The sequence below is a fragment of the Gekko japonicus genome, unplaced genomic scaffold (genome assembly GCF_001447785.1).
Source record: "Gekko japonicus isolate JY-2015 unplaced genomic scaffold, Gekko_japonicus_V1.1 scaffold1201, whole genome shotgun sequence".
Taxonomy (NCBI): domain Eukaryota; kingdom Metazoa; phylum Chordata; class Lepidosauria; order Squamata; family Gekkonidae; genus Gekko; species Gekko japonicus.
In genome coordinates this window covers 374,203-381,942 of record NW_015172039.1, presented here as the reverse complement: position 1 = coordinate 381,942, position 7,740 = coordinate 374,203, and the positions used below count along the sequence as shown (strand labels likewise).

Genomic DNA, 7,740 nt, shown 5'->3' with positions numbered 1-7,740 from the left:
GAGAGAGAGAGAGAGAGAGAGACTTGCCCGTGGGTTTGGACCAAGCTTCTCCTAAGGCCTGGGCCTCTTCCCTCTCCATCAAGGGGACGGCACTGCCTCATTTAAGACCCAGCTTTCCCCCCCCCCAAACTTTCCAAACAGTGAGCACTCCTCCATGCAAGAGAAAGAATCAGATAAGCATCTGGAGCAGAGGTCCATCCGTGGCCCCTATTAGCCACAAGGGATAGATAGGGGCTCTCAGTCTGGGGCAAGGGAGGCTCTGTCTTCTTGGTGCTTGTGGGTGTGGGGGTCAACAGTGGGAGGGCTTCTGGTGTCCTGGCCCCACTGCTGGACCTCCTGATGGCCCCTGGTATTTTTGGCCACTGTGTGATACAGAGTGTTGGACTGGATGGGCCATTGGCCTGATCCAACATTGGCTTCTCTTATGTTCTTATGTCTGGGGCAAGGGATGCTCTGTATTCTTAGTGCTTGGGAGGGGGCAACAGTGGGAGGGCTTCTGGTGTCCTGGCCCCACTGCTGGACCTCCTGATGGCCCCTGGTATTTTTGGCCACTGCGTGACACAGAGTGTTGGACTGGATGGGCCATTGGCCTGATCCAACACTGGCTTCTCTTATGTTCTTATGTCTGGGGCAAGTGATGCTCTGTATTCTTAGTGCTTGGGGGGGGGGGGCACCCGTGGGAGGGTTTCGTGTGGCACACATGCAAGCATAAATCATGCCCCCCAGGTTTGTGCCCATGAGCGCCATCTACTGGAAGTTATTTATTTATTTATTAAATTTCTACCCCGCCCACCTGCTGAAGCGGCTCAGGGCGGCTTACAGCAATAAAACAACAAGCAATACCTCTAAAACAATCTATACAATAAATTAAAATCACAATTTGTTGAACTGGATGGGTTTAGGGGTGTGCAAAAAAATAATAATTTGGCCCATTCGGATTCGGCCAAATCTGGCAGAATCAGTTTCAGCTGGCAGTAAGACTCCCACATGTCAGTTTCGTCAGTAGAAGCTTTGGGAGTCTTTAGCCAGCCAAATGTCAATTTCAGCCCCATTATATCCTATGGGCCATTGAAGTCAATGGCGAAAACATGGGGTATATTCTGGGGGCTGGAGAGGAGGGGGTTTGAGGGAGAGACTTCAAACTCACAGGGTAGCTGTTGGAGCCTCTCCCCAAGATACCAACCAAGTTTCAAGAGCATTGGACCTGGGGGCCAATTCTACGGGCCCTCAAACAGGTTGCCCCTACCCCCTCCATTGGTCTCTATGGTGGGAAAAAAGTTACCGAATGCACATCCCTAGATGGGCTATTGGCCTGATCCAACACTCGCTTCTCTTATGTTCTTATGTCTGAGGCAAGTGATGCTCTGTCTTCCTGGTGCTTGGGAGGGGGGTCAACAGTGGGAGGGCTTCTAGTGTCCTCTGGCCCCACTGCTGGACCTCCTGAGGGCACCTGGTATTTTCAGCCACTGTGTGACACAGAGTGTTGGACTGGATGGACCATTTGGCCTGACCCAGCATTGGCTTCTCTTAGGTTCTTTAAAGCAGCAGCACAGAGCAAAACAACATTGTTAGAAGCCTCACTCCTGGCAGTGACCAGGGGCAGGCCTCAAGGATGCCATCCTCCAGGTGGGACCTGGGGATCCTCAGGAGTTACAGCTCAGCTCCAGACTACGGGGGCTCAGTTCCCCTGGAGAAAATGGGTGCTTTGGAGGGTGGGCTCTGTGGCCTTGTACACCCCACTGAGGTCCCTGTCCTCCCCCAGGGCTCCACCCCCCCCCAGGTCTCCAGGATTTCTCCAACCTGGACCTGGCCACCCTACCATAAGTCTGTCAGTGTCTACTAGCCATGGTGCTTAAAGGGAACCTCCACATTCAGAGGCAGTCAACCTCTCAATCCCAGAGTCAGGAGGCCACCTCAGGGGAAGGCCTTGGCCTCCATGCCTGTGGCTGGCCCTCCAGAGGAACTGAAGAAGAAGAAGAAGAAGAGAAGGAAGAAGAGATTGGATTTATACCCCACCCTTCACTCGGAGTCTCAGAGTGGCTGACGAACTCGTCTCCCTTCCCCTCCCCACAACAGAAAGACGCCCTGTGAGGTAGGTGGGGCTGAGAGAGCTCTGACAGAAACGGCTCTTTTTCAAGGACAGCTCTTATCAGAACTACGGCTTGCCCAAGGTCATCCAGCCAGGTGCAAGTGGAGGAGTGGGGAATCAAACCCGGCTCTCCCAGATCAGAGTCCGCACACTTCACCACCACACCAAACTGGCTGGCCACTGTGTGAGACGGGATGTTTGACGAGGTGGACCCTGGCTGCTGTGACCCAGCAGGGCTGTTCTGATGTTCCGACGGGCACTGCTTCCCCCACTTGGCAGTTCTTTCCACAGGTGCCCTTTGGCATAGGCCGTTCTAGCTGAGACACGGCAGTTCCGAGTCTGAAGCTAAGCCAGTAAGAGAGGCCAGGGGGTCCCCTGACACTGGGGAGGTGGTGGAGGAAACATGTGCCTGCTTCTTGGAGACGACGGGGTGCCCCTGGCCAGTGGCTTGACGACAGGGAGCGTTCCCAGCCATCTGCTACCTGCCCGGGGGAGAAGGTGGGCCAGTCACGCGCCCTTCTCCATGGAGAAACTCCTCTCCTGCCTGCTACGTCGACATCAGTCTAATTCAGGATCCTCCATCCACCTACAGAGACATTTGCCCCCCCCCTCCACTTCCTGCCAAGCTCCTGGCCCTGGGCACGTCTGACAACCCTCCGCCCACACTCTCCATCACATGCTGGGACTGAGAAAATGTTCCCTTTCTCCAATTTTCAGCTTTGCTCCGCATCCCCCAACGGATGCTGGCCCAACGCTGCTCCTTTCCGTTTCCTAGATAGCCCTTGGATTTCGCCCTCCCTGCCACGACGGGGCATCCCTGGTGGCTGCCAGAAAGACCGCCAGGCCACATAGGCGCCTTCTTCTCCAGCTCGTTTGACCCAAACGGCCCTCCGAGCTGTGGACAGCTTTATTTTGGTTCTTAGCAGCAAGGGGCCAGCTGCCCCTTACGTGCCAAGGGGTGTGCCAAGGCCCGGCCCAGCTTGTCTTGCTGTCAAAAGACCTTTGGAGAGTCTACGACTGAGCGAAGGGGCCGGGAAGGTGCAAGGGTGCCCAATCTCTCCCGCCCGCCGGTTTCCCACTGAAAATCCCTCCACGCAGCTGCGGACCCATTCCGTGGCTACGCTTGCAGTGGCCTCAGCCAGTCTGATTCCCTTCACTTGCTGACTTCTCCCCGGTGGAGACCCGGACTGGCTTATGGCTAGCCCAGGGTCAGCCAGCGAGCTCCCGTGGCAGCCGGGGGATAAGACTCTGCTCTGCACGCTCAGCCTAACCTCTGCACCGCGGCGGGCCTCACACTTCTGTGCTGATTCATCTGTTTGATGGCATTTGGCTGTCAACAGTCACTCACTGTTCTTTTGAATGCAAACGGAAAGGAGAGTCATTTGTCCGTTCCTGGAACTGACCCAGGGATCTCCTCGTTTGATATGTGTCCAAGGCATTCCACCCTTTATCCTCTCGCGACTGAGCAGCGTTCCCTCTAAGCTGAGTGAGTGTGAGCCAGCTCACAGTTTTTTAGCCTCCGGCTCACACATTTTCGTCTTGACTCAGGAAGGAGGTGGCTCCAGGCAAACTAATTTCGGCAGGAGCCAAATCGCCTGCTCACAACTTTAATGCCAGCAGCTCACAAAGCAGAATTTTTGCTCACATGACTCCACAGCTTAGAGGGAGCGTTGCTACTGAGTCCTGGCAAAAGGAGGAGGCTGTTCTACTCAGGGAAGCTGGACCTACAGCAATGAGGAGACCCCCCCCCCCGGGGCTTCTTGCTTTGCAGAGGGCAATGTACAGACTTCTCTGGAAAAGCTGGGGGGGGGCACACAGAGATAACCCTGGTAGTAGCTGAAGAAGAAGGAGGAGGAGGAGGAGGAGGAGATTGGATTTATACCCCGCCCTTCGCTACCCAAAGGTGTACCCAAAGAGTGGCTTACAATCTCCTCTCCCTTCCCCTCCCCACAACAGACAGACCCCCTGTGAGGTAGGTGGGGCTGAGAGAGCTCTGACAGAAAGTGCTCTTTTTCAAGAACAGCTCTTGTCAGAACTACGGCTTGCCCAAGGTCACCCAGCCAGGTGCCAATGGAGGAGTGGGGAATCAAACCCGGTTCTCCCAGATTAGAGTCCGCACACTTAACCACCACACCAAACTGGCTTAAGTAGACTGTGTTCCACTGTGACTTTTGTGGTCCATCTGTTTGTATGGCTGTTGTGCAAAGATGCGCAAAGGCCCATGGCCATGACCTCCCTTCGTGGGAGAGGGGTCTGCCAGGGCCCTGCGCTCAGTGTTGGCAGGGCCCACGGAGACATCTGGCTACCTCTGGAAGCACAAGGTACAGAGGCGGCTATAGGAAAAAAACCCCTTCCACATTGTGTGCCGCAATACTGGCAGGCCCCCCCAAGGGTCCAGAGAAAACTGGGAAAGAGATTACTCACATAAATAACATTTCAGAAGCCAGCACTCCAAGAGGCCACCCAGACATGGAGACAAGGGACACAACGGGGAGTGGCATATGCCATCTTCCGCCCCAGAACCTCTCCTCCCAGAAACTCCAGCGTGTCTCTCTTTCAGTTACTAACCGCCCTCCCTTTCTCCCTGGGAGTCCAAGCGGATTAAGCAGGGCGAGTCCGCACAATCGCTCAGGGTGGAACACCCAACTTACAGCGTGGCAGGAGGGCCAGGGCTGCCTCGGGCTCACGCCCTCCTAAGAAGCCAGTGGCCTGGAAGCCCCAGGCAGGATCCCCCACCCCCCAAGTCCAGTCTCCTCCCTCCCTCCCTCCCTCCCTCGTTGGGGGCTGTGGGGCAGCACGAACCAAAGAGGACTGGGAGAGGCCCTGAGTCGGGCCCGTTGCACTCACCCCCTTTCCTCCTCCGCATCGAGGCTTGGAATCAAGAAACAAAGTACAAGACATCAATGGCAGGGGTTGCGGGCGTTTCCTCCCTGGCATGCTGCCCCCTCCCGGCCTCTGCCAACTGGGGAGAGAGCCTTGGATCGTGGCCTCTGGTGAGGCTGGGGAGTGGCATCCCAGGACGTGGACCCCCGGGGAAGCAGCGGCGCAAGCGTGCCCCCCTCCCTGCTGCGCCCCCTTCCCCCACATGCAACACTTCCCATGCAGCTTTGCATACACCACATGCCACAAAGGCAAGAGACTCTCGGAGGGAGGTGGCCCAGGCCTCAGGGCAAGACTCTGGGGGCTCCTGCCGGACTCCCCTTCCATAAGCCCAGTTTCACTGGAGCCCATCCCTGCCTTCCCTTGCCCAGGATCAGCTCTGGGACAGGTTGCCGCTCAGCCTGCCCACTGCCCTCACGGTTGGCCTGAGAGGGCAGGGGCTGTGGCTCAGCGGCAGAGCCTCTGCTTGACATGCAGAAGGTCCCGAGTTCAATCCCCAGCATCTCCAGTTAAAAAGGAACAGGCAGAAGGTGACGGGAAAGACCTCCACCTGAGACCCTGGAGAGCTGTGAAGAGGGGCTGTGGCTCAGTGGCAGAGCCTCTGCTCGGCATGCAGAAGGTCCAATCCCTGGCACCATCTCCAGTCAAAAAGGACCAGGCAGGAGGTGATGGGAAAGACCTCCGCCTGAGACCCTGGAGAGCTGTAAAGAGGGGCCGTGGCTCAGTGACAGAGCCTCTGCTGGGCATGCAGAAGGTCCCGGGTTCAATCCCCGGCATCTCCAGTTCAAAAGGACCAGGCAGGAAGTGATGGGAAAGACCTTCATCTGAGGCCCTGGAGAACTGTGAAGAAGGGCTGTGGCTCATTGATAAGAGTATCTGCTTGGCATGCAGAAGGTCCCGGGTTCAATCCCCGGCATCTCCAGTTCAAAAGGACCAGGCAGGAAGTGATGGGAAAGACCTTCATCTGAGGCCCTGGAGAACTGTGAAGAAGGGCTGTGGCTCATTGATAAGAGTATCTGCTTGGCATGCAGAAGGTCCCGGGTTCAATCCCCGGCATCTCCAGTTCAAAAGGACCAGGCAGGAAGTGATGGGAAAGACCTTCATCTGAGGCCCTGGAGAACTGTGAAGAAGGGCTGTGGCTCATTGATAAGAGTATCTGCTTGGCATGCAGAAGGTCCCGGGTTCAATCCCCGGCATCTCCAGTTAGAAAGGACCGGGCAGGAGGTGATGGGAAAGATCTCTGCCTGAGAAACTGGAGAGCCGTTGCCAGTCTGAGTAGACACTACTGGACCACGGGCTGCACTGCTGGGCCTCGCCAGGCCTTTCCCCAAATGGCCACATTCCGCCTCTTAGCCAAGCTTGGGACTTTTGGCCCAAAGACCATCCCCATCAGGCCGAGATTGTACAAAAAGGGATGGACTGACTCTGATAGCCAAGCAAAGTGACAGGAATCAAACAGGAGGGGGCCGAACCAGCCATGGGTTCCCCAAAGGCCACCCGCAGCGGGGCCATGGTTTGTCCAAGGAAGGGGAGCGGCCGAGTCCTGTGAGAACCCTTGTAGATGTGTGTGTGGGGGGGAGGGAACTAGCTGCTCCCCAGCAACTGCCTCACGCCAGAGCGATGGCTCTTCTGAATGCCCACACTTCCGAGGAAGTGCATGCCCGGGGCAGGGCATAGCTTTCTAAGCCGCCCAGCAGGGTCGGTGTGCTCCTAGGAGGCCCTTTCCTTAGTAGGCCAAAGCTGGAAGAAGAAGAAGAGGAGGAGGAGATTGGATTTCTACCCCACCCTTCACTACCCAAGGGAGTCTCAGAGTGGCTCACAAACTCCTTTCCCTTCCCCTCCCCACAACAGACAGACGCCCTGTGAGTTAGGTGGGGCTCAGAGAGCTCTGGCAGAGACTGCTCTTTTTCAAAAACAGCCCTTATCAGAACTATGGCTCGCCCAAGGTCATCCAGCCAGGTGCAAGTGGAGGAGTGGGGGAATCAAACCCGGTTCTCCCAGATTAGAGTCCACGCACTTAACCACTATACCAAACTGGCTCTCAGGAGAGCGGGTGACCTGGTGTTAGTCAGCCTTCATGAATGCCAGATTGGGGGGGGGGGGAACTCACCTCCCCAGGACCATTTGCTTGGGGTGGTGGTGCAGAGGCTGTGCTAGAGAGAACAGGGATGCTGGGAAACATCCAGCTGATTATGGGGAAGGGAGGAGAGAAACAGGGCCGCCACCCACCCCCCCAGCCTAGCGGGGATGCTGAGCAGCGTTCTGTGGGGAGGCCGGAAAGTCATGGGAGGTGGGGAAGGACAGCCGGCAAAGCACGATGAACACGTGGAGGGGCACTCCGAGGTGGGGGGTGTCAGGAGGTCTCGGAAGCGGGCACAGCCTGAGGAGCGTGCCGGGAGCCTGGCGCAGAGGAGAAGCGCCCGGGAGGAGAGCCAAGAGCGGTCCCTGGGAGCTCGGAGGAAGAAGAGGGAGTTTCACGGAAACGCTCCCCAGCAGACGGCGGGGCGGAGGGGCCTCTTAGGAACAAACAAGGCGCACAACGGCAGGGGGTGGGGAAGGGACACCCCCTCCCCAGTGACCCCTAGCAACAGGAAACGGGGCTCCGACCCTGGGGAAGGGGTGGTGGATGCGGTTGCGGAGCCCGTGGGTGTGGCTGCGGGGGCCTCCTGGGAGGGGGCCAACGAGCCCGGGGGGGTCCTGCTCCTCATGCACGCCCGCCACACCCTGCCACGCATGCTCCCCCCCCGCCCCGCCCCACGCCCCCCCCCCCC

At 57.5% G+C, this 7,740-nt stretch overlaps 1 protein-coding gene across 1 annotated transcript in view; it reads right to left on the bottom strand.

The window, feature by feature from the left end:
* Positions 1–7,740, bottom strand: part of SHANK3 (SH3 and multiple ankyrin repeat domains 3) — a 368,789-nt gene that overhangs the window by 52,547 nt on the left and 308,502 nt on the right. The gene's annotated exons all lie outside the window — the stretch shown is intronic.